Below are 18,435 nucleotides of genomic sequence, written 5' to 3' on the forward strand. Positions count from 1 at the left end.
ATTTTGTATTGCTGATTTCCGCTTTTCGTATTTTTAAAATTGCTATAAACTGGGGTGGGGAAGCTGTAACCTCCCAGATGATGTTGAACTCCAGTTTCCATCAGCCCCAGCCAGAATGGCCCAAAAAGGGAGATGGGAGTTCAAGGCTGACAGCATCTGAATGGCCCAAAGTTCCCTCTTCCTGATGTAAGCTGCCATGGATGGGCATTGCCCAGAGAGATGACCTAGAAATGCTATTAAATGATGAAATAGATAATATGATAAAATAAATAAAACTTTCCCTGCTGCAGAATCCACATTCCTTCAAATGTTCATGTCAATCACTTTTGGCTAAATTGAGCCTTTGACCCACCACATTGTTCTTTTGAAATAAAGACACAGTTTTTGAAAACACACACAACCTAAACATCCATCTTGAGACCTTGCCAAGATGTTCAGGCATCTTATGAAAATCTAATTCATTCTCCAATTCTCTGTTAGAATCACTTCTGTTTAGCAGAGTTCTGTGGAGGAAAGCTTGACCTTTGAAGAAGGCTGCTTTCTGAGAATGTCACTGAATTTTATGAATGGTAACCAGGTATCACATTATGAGATCCATGAATTATCTTTTATGTGAAATTTTGAAGCACATTTGAAGCACATTCAAGGAAGGGTGGAATGGGCATATGACCTATTTTGAATACAAAAGTTCTGCAATACTCAGCTGACCACCATGCCCTATTTTATGAAAACCTCTAGTTTTAATGGCCCCATGTATCCCTTACATGGCATTACCACCCAACCAGGATGTTAGGAGGCTCATAGCATGCAGCCTACTGTCCAATTTTCAGACTTTCAGACATCTTTGGGGGTGGGGGGAGTTAACCTTCTCCTTGACCTTTTTTGGCCTGAGGATAGGGAATTCATTAAGGGCAGAAAGTGCACTTTAGACAACAGAGATGGCTTTTTGCTGCCAGGGAGATGAGGAGGAGAGTTTGCCTCTGCACTAGGTCTCAAAGATCAACTAAACAGGCAAAAGGCCTGTTAGAATCCATCTTAGAATGCTTTCGTCACAGCCAGTGGTTTTTTTCTGGGGGTACTCAAGGATATGCAGTACCAGCACCTTATTTTTCTAAAAGAAAAGCACTTGTCACAGTCCCTGCTCATTCCCTGCTCAGGCCTTTATGCCTCTTTCCCCAGTTTTCCAGATTAATTCCTGATTCCATTCACTGCTCATTTTCTTTGCAGCCTCATGTTCCAACCTCATATCAGTATGGATCTGCAGACACAGTGCCATTTATTGGACACACAGGCACGCCACATCTTCCAGCAGGAAACTGCATCTGGACTAGGGAGAGAGGCTACACATACTGAACACGGCTTAGCTCTGAGCCTTAAGGTGCTTGACCAAGAGTGGTGCCGATTGCAAGTTCGATCCCCAAATGGGAGAGCTGCATATTCCTGCATTGCAGAGCATTGGACTAAATGGTCCTCAGGGTCCCTTCTAACTCTACAATTTTATGATGATTCTATGATCCCACCAGATGTCAGAATTGTCCCACTGGTCAAGAATGACTTGGGAAAATGGAATGCTCTGGATCTGATCCAAGTGGTTATGGAGGTCTTGATCTAGCTGCAAGAATGGTACCATGACCCATTATTGTGTGGTCTGAGCTCTTACAGTATATATAAAAATGGATTTTAAGATGTGTATTTTCAGAGAAAATACCAATTAGAAATATGTGTTTAAGTATGCATGTAAATGTGAATTTTCGTGCTTTATTTTAATTTAATGCAGATTCAGATGGAAACAGGATGGAATAGACTAATGAATGAACTCATGTGAAAGTGATGCCAGCCAGAAATAAACTAATCCATCCATGCATACACAACAGCTCTATCACTGAGCTATGGCTGCTCCCTTTAATTCCCTATGAGAGTAGTTTAAGAATTTAACAAAGGCTCCAATACCAGCAAGGCTACTTTTCCTGCTAACAGCAATGCCTTCCTTACTCACATTTTGCTTTATCGGTGTGTCCCCTCCCTCCCCATCTCCTTTTAATGCCTCCAGGCGAGTATGATAATGCACGTATGCCTACCTTGATTGTAATAAAAAGATAGCCATCCCCTCAAGTAACACTTCTTCTCTGTATCAAGGAAGCTCTTTTTAGTCGATATGTGGGGACAGCCTATTATGCTAAATTTGGGCTAACAGGAATGCCACACTCAGATAAAAATCTGGCCCAGAGTATGTTATACAGAGACACCTACAATACATACACTATTGTGTTGCTATCCTGTTGTAGACTTCAATTGCTGTGGTTTTTATTTTTTATTTTTTATTACATTATTTCTTACATTATACTGCAGTTCCACGCGATATTCAATAGTGTCCTCCGGCTAACCTTTGAGGGCAAGCTGCCATAGAGTGATAATCCTTGTCTGTCTTCGAGATGTCCTGCAGTTTATGAACGCTACCTAGAAAAGCTCACAGTTGCACTTTTACTGCCATCTCGTGGAATGACTGGAAATATATTTCCTGCAAACTGAATCTGCCTCCGAACAATGGCAAGGTCTGGCAATGTTGGCCATCAATGGGGCTTTGTATTTATTGTTTCCTGTTTGGAAAGATAGCCATACTTCACAGTTTGATAAATATGAGCCGTCTTGGAACAACTGACATTTGTACACATTGTTAGAATTGGGTGGCTGCACTAAGCAGTTATGCAGTGCTGTGCTCAAGATGGAACCGTATTTTATACAGCACAAGCTGCTTTTGTCTTCTTGATCCATTACAGCAGAATCATCCCTGGCATGGGCATTATTTCAATCCCATTCTTTATCGACTATTCTGCATTTCTGAAATGCATGTCAACATGCACTGCTGATACTTAAGAAGTTAAAATTGAGAAGTAGCTTCAACAGACACACAAACCTGAAGAGGATATAATAAGAGTGTGTGTCTCAGTTTCAATTAGGACAGTGCAATCTGGCACATTTACTTGGAGGTAGGGATGAAGGGATCTGTTAATTGCGTGGACAGGCAGAGTCCCCAGATCCCGAGCGGTCCCCCCCCCCCGTCATGTGGAATAACGACTCAAGACAACGTGCTATGGGATTAAATTGGCCGCAACTTTATTAAATTTCAAATGTGGGTAGACCTTGGCTCAGGCATTGGGCGTACTCCCTTCCCAGTCCCCAGCCGGGGACCTAGGGAGCTTCAGGGTTATCCAGTGTGGGGTGGGGGATGGGCCGACTCTGAAGAACATATGTTCAAGCAAAGATAGCAGCCCCTGTTACGCCGCCGCCGCAGGGGAGAGCAATGATGACCTTTCGGCGTACGGTCAAAGCCTCCCTTCAGATACCCCTTTAACGGGGAACCCTGGTATCGCCGCCGCAAATTCCCAGGTAAGATCCTCCCTCTATTGTGTGGGCAGGTAATCCCTCCCCCTACCTGGCCTGGTCTCCTTGGCAACGCTTCCCCCAGGTGGGATTGGACAACTGATTGAGGTAGGTGGGGACCTCCAGGTATCCCACCTGAGGGAAGGCAAAGCCAAGCCTATGCTGATGGGGCCGCTCCAGATCTAGGGCTGTGCGCGTCCATGCAAAGGGCACCCCCCATTTTAAGTGGGGAGCGGTCATTTCAATTCCTCCAGTTTGTCACTTTTGCAGTCTTAAATTCAGTTCTCCCCATTTTGCATTAATTTGCAAATTATTATTATTTAAAACCTCATGAAAATTCATTGGCATTTTAGCGCTAAACACATCTTATATGCAGTTTTGACTAACACAGAATGCAAGCAATTTCTCCTAACACATTTTTGGGTGTTATTTTCATGAATACATTCAACTTTATGTGCAGTTTCCCCTAATATGTGCACTTTTCTAAACATGGTTTAGTTGGCCAACAGCATTGTAAAATTTAGGTAAGTGTGAATTTTGAAGGATAGTTGGGCTTCAGAAAGTGAGATCCAGCTTTAAATGAGACATGAATCTAATTCCAGACCTACTCCTACTCAGTCAAACTGAGTTACTCACAAATACGTATTCAGAGGACTACAGTCATAGATTCATAGAATCATAGAATTGTGGAGTTGGAAGGGTCATCTAATCCAACCCCCTACAATGCAGGAATTATAACTAAAGCATCCATAACAGATGGACATCCAACCTTTGCTTAAAAACCTCCAAGGAAGGAGAGTCCACAACCTCCTGAGGGAGTCCATTCCACTGTCAAAGAACTCTTACTATTAGTATTTTCCCCCCAATATGAACATTGAGCAGAGCTTGAGGTACCAAAATTTGTCAAAGCAATCCAGTTAGTTTATTGCAAACAAAGATCTGGCAATAAGATTTATAGTTAAGATGTTATAGCCAAACCTCATTGCTCCATTTAATATCGCTATATGATGTTCATTTCCTTTTCATTTCCTTTATTATGTTTCTATGCCACTTTGAACCATCTCAATGGGAAATATAGACGGCTTAATTTACAGGTAGGTTTCATTTAATAGTTCAGAAAAGTTTTAAGATCAATATGGCAGTGAAGCTTATTATTTTTGACCTATAATGCCACAAATAGCTCAAGACCACAGTACCTTAAAGGCCACCTCTCTCCATATGAACTGACCCAGACCCTGCAATCATCATCTGAGGCCCCCCTTCAGGTGAGCCCTCTGTCAGAGGTCCATTGGGTGGCAAGATGAGCATGGCCCTTTTCTGTGGTGGCTCCCCATTTGTGGAATGCTCTCCCCAGAGAGGCTCACCTGGCACCATCATTATATATATTTATGCACCAGTCAACAACTTCTCCCTATAAGTAAGCCTTTTCTTTTTTCTACCAGTCTGCATTCACAAAATGGGATGCTGTTCTCAGACTTAACCAGCATGAAGAGAGCATTCTTTGAATATTGTATATTTCTGTGGTTGACATCTAATCATATATGATTGAAATACTAGGTATCTGACAGATGGCATTCTGCAGTAGTTTGCAATATGTGAGAACAAACATTTGATGGCATTTAGTATTTGGTATTGAATGCTCTATTACAGTGGTTGTCAAACATGCTACCTTCAGCAATGTTCGACAGGATCCCTAAACATTGTCAAGGATCCTGTGAATTCTAGGGTCAGCATTCAGGCAACATAAAGACATGCATGGATTGGAACTGAAAGTCCCTAAGAGTGCATTAGAAATTTCCCCATGAATTACTAAGAAGATTAGTGGCAATCACCAAACTGTCATCAAGCTGTCTTTTTTATTGAGGTATACTGCAAAGAACCCAGGGTTTCCTGGAAGATAGGCTGAATACAACAGTATATCATAGTATTTGGTGCAATATTATTTAATATTAGATAATGTTTGATGCAATGACATTTTCATCTTATTGAGTTTGCTTCTAAACTAAGTTGAAAATAATACAATATCATAGCATTTGATGCAATATTATCTAATATTAGATAATGTTTGATGCAATGAAATTTTCATCTTATTGAGTTTGCTTCTAAACTAGGTTGAGAATAACAGCATATCATAGCCTTTGATGCAATGTTATTTCCTATTAGACAACACTTGTTGCAATGCATGATGATCTTACTGTGTTTGCTTCTGAACTAGCCAATTAAGTCTGTAACTGTCATTCAGTCACTCATTTGTATTTTCCCAGAGAACCCAGATGAACAAGGGCGACTTTATTAATTACAATAGAGCTTATGATCTGCAATGGGGCAAGTCAGTGTGTGGGAAACATAAACTATCAGGCTCCTGTGACTGTGATCATTGGGTGAGCCTACTCCTGCAAGGAGGAGAGAGGTGGCTTTCATTCCACCTCCCCGCACCCTGTGCCACACACTATCAAGTAAAGTGGGAAGCCTTCCTGACTCATACCACTTATATCCCTATGGCTCTGAGCGACAGAATCCCTCATCACCTGATCAGTGCCTCAGGATGTTCACCACCTGAACCAACTTCTTCCCTTTTCCTGCACATTCCTGCCACTTGACTGAACCAAACAACCTGCATACCCAGCACCTACCACTAACTACTCTTACCCATCACTGCAGTATGGAGGGCTGGGGCAGAAATCCCTCTTTTGGCCAATTATAGGCAGTAATAAAAAATAATAATATTCAACCCATTTGGTGATGGGGTTCTATAATTCTTTGACTAGCTAGCCCCACACTGCAGACTGGGCAGGTGAGCTGGGTGCTGGCTGAATACTGAAGAGGGAAGGATACAGGTGGGGCCTCCCTATATACCCCTCCTGCTATACCCAAGCCCTGGCAAACTCGCCATGATGGAGTCCAGTTCCATCGCAAAAAATGTTCTCATTCAGATGTTGTTTAAGGCTAGACAGAAGAAGCAAAATTTTATGTGATTTATAGTGTTTTAATCGACTTAGAATGCAATTTCAAGGTCAACCAGTACACTATCAACTGGTAAAACCCTACTATGGCTTTTCCAGAGCCATGGTATCATTAATTGAAATCTTCATTTTCTGCTTCTTCCCATGTGCATTCCTGAAGGCAGTGAAATTGGGCTTTGATTACTAGTTTCTTTGCACTAATTTTCCTTTATTTTGTATTATGAAATGGTGTCCTTTTGCAATTAAAAGAAAATGGAGAGGAAACCAAGAATTAAAGCACCCAAGCATCGAGATTAAAAACTGATTAATTAAGGGCCAATTCATCAGAAATGCTTCCTGAACAGGAAGAGTTGGGTGCGAAAGGAGAAGGCTTCTAGTTAAATCAGCAGTTGTTTAAATTGTGAGTAAGCAACATGGAAAGATCAAGAAACCAATCCTTATCAGGAACGGTTTAGGGAGCTGGGTATGTGTAGCCTGGGTAAGAGGAGACTGAGAAGAGAAATGATAGCCATCTTCAGATATTGAAGGGCTGTCACATGGCTTGTTTTCTCCTGCTCTGGAGGGTTGGACACAAACCAAAGGCTTCAATTTATAAGAAAGGGCATTGTGGCTAAACATCAGGAAGAACTTTCTGACAGTAAGAACTGTTCAGCAGTGGAACAGACTCCCTCAGGAGGTGGTAGATTCTCTTTTCTTGGAGGTTTTTAAGCAGATGTTGGATGGCCATCTGTCATGGATGCTCTAGCTGAGATTCCTACATTGCAGGGGGTTGGACAAGATGACCCTAATGTCCCTTCCAACTCTATGATTCTATGATTTTGATTGCAGGGGATGAATATTGCTAGATAATATAGTGCTGTGTTAAGTATTATGTGGAACACTACTGTCTCCCAAGACAGACGGATGCCAAGAACTATTTAATTCCACTTCTAGCTGATTGCAGAAAGAAATTCCTAAATCACACAGAGCCTTGGGGTGGAAGCAAACTTGGTATCTGACAGAATTAAGCAGATAGCATTCAAAGGTAATTAGTTTTTGACAGTTGATCGTTTAGGAGATTGCACATGTGAAGCCTGCCAAACTCAAAAGAAAATTTCAACAAATGGACATTTGAATGCAAGTGCCTCTTTCAAATTTAAGCTTTGAATGTTATTTTGTCATTTCTCATTCAGAAATCAGAACTATTAAACTGATAAATTCTACATATTTCAAAGATTTCCTTTAAAGCAGCTTCACCCAACTAGGTTATGTTGAGATGTTTTGGATGGCACCGTCCCTGACCATTAGTCATGCTGGCTAGGTCTGATTAAGGTTGAGGTCCAAAACAATGTGAAGGCACCAGATTAGGAAAAGCTGCTTTAGTTGCATGGATTGGGCTCTATAATCCATGAGAACCTGAATCAGTTGGGATTCCCTTAGTTATCTAATGTATCCCCTTCCCCATAATTTAAGCAGTAATTCTAATTTATTGTTCTAGATAGCTATACCAGAAAAAACAACTGCAGCACAACTGTTACACTTGTAGAAGTCAATTAGCCCATAACCTGTTATACCGGGCCAATTACCTGTTGTTGATACTACAGAACACTTTGACCAGTGTGATCAGCAGAGAATGCATAGCTCCAGCAGAGTAATCTAGCTGCAAAATATTAGAGTTTTCCTGCTTTCCAGTAGCCAGCCTTTTCCAGAGTTCCCAGTTAAGAAAGCTCCTTTCCTACACACAATTCAGTTCAATGTCTTTAAGTGTATGTTGTATCATGACACAAGACATGCATAAGCAAACTATCTACATAAACTTTAAACAATGCTGGTATGTCATAAACTGGACTATTATAAGTTCTTAGAAATAAATCATGTAAATATCCAAGTTTACAGAGAGATTTACTAGCAATTTACCATGCTAGGACACCGTGCTATACTATCACCATATAGCATGATAAGGTAAAAGATAAAGGTAAAGGACCCCTGGCGCAGTCAAAGTCTAGTCAAAGGTGACTATAAGGTTGCAGCACTCATCTTGCTTCAGGCAAAGGGAGCCGGGGTTTGTCCATAGACAGCTTTCCAGGTCATGTGGCCGGCATGACTAAACCACTTCTGGTGCAATAGAACACCGTGATGGAAACCAGAGCACACGGAAACACTGTTTAGAATAGAATAGAATAGAATAGAATAGATTCTTTATTGTCATTACACAAGTGCAACATTGCACAAAGTGCAACGAAATTGGATGCCATCCCTTAAAACAACAAAAGCAAAACAACAACAACAACCAAACAAACCACATTCCAACCACACCCACACCACACCCATCAAACTCCCAGGTCACACTATCGAGTTACAGCATTCAAAAAGGCCACAGCTCTTGGATAGAAACTGTTTTTCAGTCTATTTGTCTTTGACTTGATGTTTCTATATCTCCTGCCAGAAGGCAGTAGTGCAAACAGACCATGTCCCGGGTGAGATGAATCTTGCAGGATGTTATTTGCTTTCCTAAGACAACGGGAACCGTACAGTTCTTCCAAAGATGGGAGAGGATGACCAATAATCCTTTGGGCTGTGGTTATGACCTTCTGGAGCACCTTCCTCTCCCTAGCTGTACAACTGGAGAACCAAGCACAAATACAGTATGTAAGAATGCTCTCTATGGAGCCTCGGTAGAAGGACACCAGCAGTCTCTCACTCAGATTGTTCTTCTTTAAAAGTCTGAGGAAATAAATTCTCTGCTGGGCCTTCTTCACCAGAGCAGTGGTATGTGCGCTCCAAGTCATGCCCTGATCGATAGCTACTCCCAAAAACCTGAATTCCGCCACCCTCTCCACCTGTTCCCCGTTGATATACAAGGGCTGAATGTCCGCCTTTTTTTTCCTGTAATCCACCACCAATTCCTTGGTCTTAGCCGTATTAAGAGCCAGATTGTTCTCTCCACACCAAACACAGAGCCGCTCCACCTCGTCCCGATAGGCGGACTCATCCCCTCCTGAAATGAGCCCTACCACCGTAGTGTCATCAGCAAACTTGATGATTTTGTTGCTGGAATAGATGGCTGTACAGTCATACGTATAGAGAGTGTAGAGCAGGGGACTCAACACACAACCCTGTGGTGAGCCGGTGTTAAGGCTAAGGGCTGTGGACATGTGTGACCCTACTCTAACCCTCTGGGAACGTTCTGACAAAAAATCCAAAACCCAGAGACAGGTGGAGTTGGAGAGTCCAATCGCCTCTAGCTTGGACACCAGTCTATGGGGGAGGATAGTGTTAAAAGCAGAGCTAAAATCCACAAACAGCAGCCTCACATAACTCCCCGGCTGCTCCAGATGGGACAGAGCAGCATGGAGAGTGGTATTGATGGCGTCTTCTGTGGATCTATTTGCTCTGTATGCAAACTGGTAGTTGTCAAAAGTTGATGGAAGACAGGAAATAATGTGACGGCGCACCAGTTTCTCAAAACACTTCATGATGATAGGAGTCAGTGCAACTGGTCTATAGTCATTCAAACTACTGATTGTGGATTTTTTAGGCAGAGGGACAATAGTTGACGACTTCAGGCAGGGTGGGACAATAGACTGGTGTAAGGACTTATTGAAGATCTTAGTAAAGACCACTGTTTACCTTCCTGCCGCAGCAGTACCTATTTATCTACTTTCACTGGTGTGGTTTTGAACTGCTAGGTTGGCAGGAGCTGGGACAGAGCGACGGGAACTCACCCTGTCATGGGGATTCAAACCACTGACCTTCTGATCGGCAAGCCCAAGAAGCTCAGTGGTTTAGACCACAGCGCCACCAGTGTCCCTATAGCATGATACCTCCGGCTTTTCTACTGATACCAGCATTCAGCAAATACCTCACACTCTGTCAATGCTGCTGAATCCAGCCTTGCCTTTATACCTGCCACTGCATGTACACACATATCTTAGAGAAAGGGCATGTGGATAAGTCTTGTTTAGGCCTTTCGCTTTGGCTGTTTCTAACAACGCATTTGCAGCTGAGTCTTGCTCAGGTGTGTGGCATGGGCTCCTTGAGACATGGCCCAAGCAGTTAGTGCAATTTCACTCATTTTTTCTATATTACACCAGCACAGCAATTATGTGATATTATGTGGTGCTTCATTTTAATCTAATAGTAAAAGATACGTTTATACTTAGCATAGATAGTAATGGGGCTTAGGAAACTTCCTAGTTTTTGCTTTTGTTTTCAAATTTGCTTGCGTAAAATTACAAACATATAAACACTATGCAAACTGCCTGACTATCTGTCATCTGCAGGAATCTGACAAACTGACTCTTCTTTAAATGACTGTGTATGGCAATAGTACCGGTAATAGCTCTGTCTCACAGAAAAAGAAATGCAGAGGATGTGAAATTATACATATTGGATCAAACCGTGTTTTTGTTTTTTAAAGACTTATAAATTTCCTTAAACAGGCACAGATTTTGAGCAAGAGCAGTGGGGAGGGAAAGTAGATAATTATTGGATAGGTTTTCCGCAAGACATTCCTTCCCTTTACTAGGTCAATTCAGGTCTTCTGAGAACTCTAATAAGACAAGGGATTGCTATAGCTAAGCAGAATAGGCATTCTATTAGCAAAGGAAAGATTGATTTCTAATTGAATGGTATAACTCTGTAATAGATGTTTTAATGTTGTGTCTTCTCAAAACAAAGGCACATCACTCATTATGAGGCAGGATTCAGATTATGCATCAATTTGACTCCTGTGGAATTTCCCTTTTAGATGGCCAAAATCATCTACTGCAAATCAAAATGATTGTTACCCATTGGCAGGAAGCCAATGAGTGATGGAGTTATATTAGGATCAAGGCAATCAGCCATTATTTCTAGTCTTCCTTGCTGCTCATCCATGGTACCCAATACTAGCACTCCTCTCCTGGACACATCCAGTGACAAGTGATGCTGACCAAATCTGCAAATAAGAGGCTTGTTGTAATACTTTTTATTATTTGTATTATGAGTCCTGCATCCTTACTCTGAATCTCCCTTCTTCCTCCATTCACAATTTAATTAAGCATATTCCAAGCTGATGTCCTGCTATTATTTACTTTGAAATAAGGTTAATGGGATGTGGGTGGCGCTGTGGTCTAAACCACTGAGCCTCTTGGGCTTGCCAATCAGAAGGTAGATGCTCGAATCCCCGCGATGGGGTGCACTCCTGTTGCTCGGTCCCAGCTCCTGCCAACCTAGCAGTTCAAAAGCATGCCAAAAAAGTGCAAGTAGATAAATAGGTACCACCCTGGCTGGAAGGTAAACGGTGGACAAATGCCGGCTCCCTTAGCCTGCAAAGCGAGATGAGTGCCACAATCCCAGAGTTGTCTGTGACTAGACGTAACTGTCAGGCATCCTTTACCTTTACCTTTAAAGTTAAAATACAGAAAAGACAAAGGAAGAACACACATAATGAGCTAACAAGATCACAATGCTTAGCATATCATGAGTAAGCTTGTGTGACAAGTAACATTAAATGGCCTAAGGAGGATGTGCAAGTTGTGCAGCTGAATCAAAGTCGGGGGGGGGGGGAATCTTTATTTTTCACACTAATATAAGATAATTCCATGTACTCATCCCTAAGTGCATTCTAAATATAAACAAATTTATATTGACTCCTGTCTCATATAGAGTTTGTACCAATCTTTGATGTTTAAATTGGTTGTAGGAAAGGGTTGTGCTTTTTGTTTTGTTTTTAAGAAACTGCAAATGATCAATAGTGCAACTTTCTACTTTGTGCTGTGCAGTAGATTTTGTTTCTGAAGTTATGTTTTCCTCTTGCTGTTCTGTATATTGGCAGTATATTACTTTATATTGTGGGGAAGAAATTCAAAATGAATCTTGCTTGGAAAAGCACTTTTCAACTGAAATTTGATTTCTGAGTCTAGAAAAAAGAAAGAAAGATAGTGTATAACCATAGGAAAGAGGGGGAAATAACTCCAACGCAATCCTGCAGCTCCATCTGTGCCCAAACTTCATTTTGTTGTGTTACTTCAGGACAGCATGCCCCTGAAGAACATTTTGTTTGCAAGCTTCTAAGTGTAATAAAACATTTGCCAAGTAATTGATTAAATATGTCTATTAACATGCACACATTAGCATCATGCCTCCCCAAAGGGTTCGTTCTGGAATTAGCTTGCGAGACATGTAGAAGATAATTCATTCCTCTGAATATAAAGCATGCAACGATAATATATGTGACTAAATTATAGGAATGATTATCAATAAAAAGTATAAAGTCAAAAAGGAAGGTGGGGGTCAGCATATCAAAATTAACATGGTATCCATATATTCTTGGTATTGTGAGCAGGAGAAACCCCAACAGGAAATGCTGTTTTTAAAAAGCTTATCTGCCAAGGTCATTCTTTAATCAACTTGAACTTCATATTCATCACAACAAATATCTGATTCTCAGCCTTACAAAAAAGAAAGAAAAGAAATATAAGCTTGATGGTGGGTGGCAAGGAGGGGAATGGAAATTAAGGAACAGGTAACTGTAGATAACCAGCAAGGAACATTTCTGTGTTATGTGCCTTGTTACACTGTACATTTGAGTAAATGGCAAGTATGGGCAGCTCTCATTATAAATATAGCACTAGACTCCAACTGAAAATGATGGCTCATTGCAAAGTTTCCCTCCACCCCTCACATAGCATGGCTCTAATGACCTGTTGCATGTAATTGTGCTTAATATTTCCCTGGACACATGCCAGGGCAAACTCCAGTGTGGGACAGACAAATGCCAGGATATAAGGTTGAAGCCGTACCTTAAATTATGGGATAAGTTGGGGATCAGTTTAAATCAAAGCACCATTTTCAGCACCAGCACCATATTTCCAAACACGTCCACCACAAAAAGAGTGATAATTTCAGTTGTACTGAGCTTCCCATTGAATGGAAAGGGTCAGCGTAAGGAAATCCAAAGCCCAGCAAAACAACTGGTTGAATGAACTTTACATGTTACCTCTCAGTGCCATGGTGCAGGGCGTACCACCCTCTTAAATAGACTGGCTCCTTCCTAAAGTGGATTGGCTCAGCATCACACATGATGCCTCCCCATCTCCTTCCAAGGCCACACAGAGTTCTCTTTAAAGGGGAGTTGGAGTGTGGCAAAGGTGCTCTCCACAAATCATGGGAGCCACAGAGCTACTAGTAGCTTTAACCTCCATGAAGTAAAAAAAACACACGAAACAGACTTCACAGGAACTGTGTCATTCTTCTGTGTTTAGTCTTCTGAATCACGTGCCCATTATTTCCTTCTGTAAAAGCCATTGGGATGCTCTGCATCACATATGCAGTCATATATGAATAAAGCAAAGAAAGAGCTGAAGAAAGCAATTTCTGTAGCCCAGTACAAAAATATACTGAATTTGCTTATAAAATTGTGCTACAGCTTCTGGCAAGCCGTTTCTCTTCTCCATGTCAGTCCTTTGGCACTTAGAGTTGATAGACGATTTTTGTTTAAGTTGGTTTCCAGCAAAATACATCAATAATATTGTTTTGTTGACACATCATTAGTTCTTAAGTTTGGTAAATAATAACCCTTTCTCTCTCACACAAAATTAAACCACTGGCTTTGTTGTTTAATCTCAGTGTGTTTATCTAGCAGAGGCGCCAACTCGAAGGGACTGTTCCTAGCTATTCTGTGGCCACTTTTGTCAGCTTTCTTCCCTGTATCTTCTTAACTGATTTGCATTCTGCTTTTAAGGAAGAGTTTGTTGCTGGCTGCTTTTCAGATAATTACCCTCTTAGTAAAAAACGTCATAAAAGACTGCGAACTCCTTTATTCCTTTGTGTGTGCTCTCTTTTGTCTTTTGCTGTTGTTTAAGCCGAGATTTGTAAATAATTGTTATTCATAGCACCCCTCCCCCCCAAAAAAATAATCCCAACCCCCGATTTGTTGACAAGAGAGCTAATTGTCAACAAACAGGAATGAGTGTAAACACAGGAACCAACATATTGGAAACCAGGCTGCAAACAAACAGCAAAAAATAACGTTAAATCAGAGCAAGAATAAATTGCTTGTAAACAATCCAGAATGGATTTTAAAATAACCTATGTAATCAATGAGAAAAACCTGTGTTTGTTTTTAAAGTGCAAAAAGCTTGAGATTAATAGGAATGGGTTGGGATCATTTAACTAATGCTGAAATCTGTGGTGGCTAATGTGAAATTAATGCTGCCTAGAGAGATTGAATCTTGTAACAGATCAACAGGAGCCATTTGATCAGCAAGTATAAAGAGGGCAAACTTATGGGCACTACCATGCTGCTTCTCTTGACGTGGAGCTTGGACAAACATCTGGGAGGGGTGACATTATGTAGTCTGTTTCTCAGGGACACCCTGCCCTGCGAATGAGGCCAGGCTGCTGTGAGAAGCCAAGCCTGCTACTTGAAGGCTTAGTAAAAAGAAAGGGGGGGGGGGAGATTACAACGATTGTCTTGTAAAAGTAAGATGAAAATTCTCTTGGTAGCTCTCAAATCACCAAATATCCCACCCACCACACTTATTCAGGAGACTAAGTATCCTGGGTATGTGGGCGGGGAGTATGTGTGTAATTTTTATTTCTAATACTGGCCATATTATATGGAAGACTCTAGTCTCTTATGCTAGATATGTTTTTTAATTACAGTGGTACCTCGAGTTACTTAATTCGTTCCAGAGGTCCGTTCTTAACCTGAAACTGTTCTTAACCAGAAGCACCACTTTAGCTAATGGGGCCTCCAGTCCCGCTGTGCTGCTGGAGCACGATTTCTGTTCTTATCCTGAAGCAAAGTTCTTAACCCGAGGTAATATTTCTGGGTTAGCAGAGTCTGTAACCTGAAGCGTATGTAATCTGAAGCGTATGTAACCCAAGGTACCACTGTATTCCAATTTTTAAAAATGATTCTTGTCAGATGACTGCTGTATGCAACACTCATATGGAATATATATATATATATATATATATATATATATATATATATATATTTGCTTTCGTAGATTTTCACGGGTACAGGAATGCAGGTTTTGGTGTCTTCGGGTGTCTTCCCGTGTAAGAGTTGGGGTGTCTAGGCGACGTTTCGACGAGGTCTCACTCGTCATCTTCAGGCTGGTGCTTTCGGCTTCTTGTTACTGGAACAGAGCAGGATCTCAGTGTTTGAGTTCCTATAAATACTGTTGAGGGGGTGTGGTGTATAGCCTCCAACGTTCTGGGCAGAGAGGAAGTTCCCAGGTTAGTGTGCCTTTTCTTCTTTTGTTCATTAATTACTTGAGGGATATCTTGAGTGATTTCTTGAGTGATATTCTGAGTACCACTTAGGAGGGTCATTAGGTGTGGATTAGTTGCTAAAGCTTTCGTGTCTTGACCTCTTGAGCTTGTGAAGAGTTTTTCTGAGAAGATGGCTGTACTGCACTTAGTTGTGCTCTGGCTTGGCTTCGTGTATAGGGGCGAGCTGTGGTTTTGTGCCCTGTGCCAGCCAGATCTGTGTAGGGATTGCAGGGGGGTGCAGCATCCGGAGGTGCCACTATGGTTTGGTGCCCATTAATGAAGCCTTGACAGCCATTCAAAACAAATACAATCCCCCCGAATACATCCTGGACCTGACCAACCACTGCCTAACCAACACGTACTTCATCCACAATGGACAAAGATACAAACAGATAGAAGGAGCACCTATGGGATCACCCCTCTCACCGGTCATCGCAAATCTGTACATGGAACACTTTGAAACCAATGCTTTAGACAAGTCAGAACACAAACCCAAACTTTGGCTCAGATATGTTGACGACACCTTTGTAATTTGGCCACACGGGAAGGAAAAACTAGATAGCTTCCTCACACATCTCAACAGCCTACACCCCAAAATACAATTCACTATGGAAATAGAAGCCAACAACCAACTTCCCTTCCTTGACGTCCTAATCTACAAAAAACCTGATGGCTCCCTAGGACACACTATCTACCGGAAAAAAACACACACCAACCGCTACTTACATGCACAATCACACCACCACCCTGCACAAATAAACTCCGTAGCCAAGACTCTCATCTCCAGAACCAAACGCCTGGCTGACAAAGACCACTTGACAACTGAGTTACAGAATCTCTCAAATGTGTTAATCGCCAACGGATACCAGCAAAACAGGGTTACGAAGCTAATCCAAAAAGAAACACCCCCCAAAAACCAAGACACAGAAGAAAACAATGGCATGGCCCTCCTTCCTTATATCAAGGGCACTACAGATAAAATTAGCAAAATCCTCCATAAACACAATATCAAAACAGCCTTTTGCACCAACCAAAAAATAGCCAATATCCTCAGAAACCCCAAAGATAAAATCCAGTTAGAAAACCAAGGGGTCTATGAAATACCCTGCAAAGTCTGCCCAGCCACGTACATTGGACAAACAAACAGACGAATAAATGCACGTATCGCAGAACACAAGAATGCCGTCAAAAAAGAAGAAAAAACTTCCTCTCTTTTCCAACACATGAAAGAAACAGGACACGAAATTAATTTTGCAGATTCCAAATTGCTCTTTAACATGGAACATCACCACAAGAGAATAATCATGGAAGCCATCGAGATAGAGAAACACCCTCACAACATGAACAAGCGTGACGACACGTCCCGCCTGCCAGACATCTGGAAATTAGCCCTCCCCACAAAAACCGACACCAGAACCAGAGGCACACAGAACGCCATCTCCAATCAACCACACCAGACCCAAACCCAGACCCTCTCCACAGATAAATTACAGACACCATCCAGTAACCAAACCATAGTGGCACCTCCGGATGCTGCACCCCCCTGCAATCCCTACACAGATCTGGCTGGCACAGGGCACAAAACCACAGCTCGCCCCTATACACGAAGCCAAGCCAGAGCACAACTAAGTGCAGTACAGCCATCTTCTCAGAAAAACTCTTCACAAGCTCAAGAGGTCAAGACACGAAAGCTTTAGCAACTAATCCACACCTAATGACCCTCCGAAGTGGTACTCAGAATATCACTCAAGAAATCACTCAAGATATCCCTCAAGTAATTAATGAACAAAAGAAGAAAAGGCACACTAACCTGGGAACTTCCTCTCTGCCCAGAACGTTGGAGGCTATACACCACACCCCCTCAACAGTATTTATAGGAACTCAAACACTGAGATCCTGCTCTGTTCCAGTAACAAGAAGCCGAAAGCACCAGCCTGAAGATGACGAGTGAGACCTCGTCGAAACGTCGCCTAGACACCCCAACTCTTACACGGGAAGACACCCGAAGACACCAAAACCTGCATATATATATATATATATATATATATATATATATATATATATATATATATATATTCATGTCATATGAAATAGATGGTGACTTATTCCCTAGTGGATCAAAATATTAATGACTGATCATTAGGGTTGTTTCCTGTCATTCACTGGACCCATGCCATCATCATTCAGTGCACAGAAGCCAGTTAATGGTGGAACAGACAAAAAAAAAAACCTCTGTCAAGGTGCCATTGAAATATTGTGCTATGCCTGGTTGATGGCAAGCAGACGAGGTTAGATTTGCTTGTTTGGCATGTTAAAAAGTGCCATGTTACCACGGTGTTCAAAGTAAGACACTCATTCTTGTGCTGTGAAATATTCTGCGCGCGCGCACACACACACACACACTTTACCTTGGTTCTCTCAATATTATGTGTTCTTAAACTGCTGTTATTAAAAAAGCCATGCTGTCATTTTGGCATTAATGCTAGGAAGTGATGTTCCATTCTGATCTTGTCAGTCCAAGGGCAGGCTGTTCCTGTCAGCTGAGAAGAAGTATGTATCTGTGCTACAGCGACTGTTTCTAAATGAGACACTGTCACCCGGGTGCCTGACAATCCCTTCAGCTCCTGTCACTTCACCAGTGCTACATTCTAATGTATCTTGCTGTTATGGGGGCTGGGGTTGGGATGTATCAAGGTTGCCATGGCAATTCTGTGGCCACAAACTTATCGGAAATGAACAAAATATTGTACTGGATGCTCTTCCTCCCAACTTCTGCAGAAAGAAATGGTTATTTATCGAAAGATTGACACATAGGAAGCGATACTATGTGCAAGAAGCTGGCATT

Source organism: Podarcis liolepis (genome assembly GCF_965112155.1).
Source record: "Podarcis liolepis genome assembly, chromosome: 8".
NCBI classification, from domain to species: domain Eukaryota; kingdom Metazoa; phylum Chordata; class Lepidosauria; order Squamata; family Lacertidae; genus Podarcis; species Podarcis liolepis.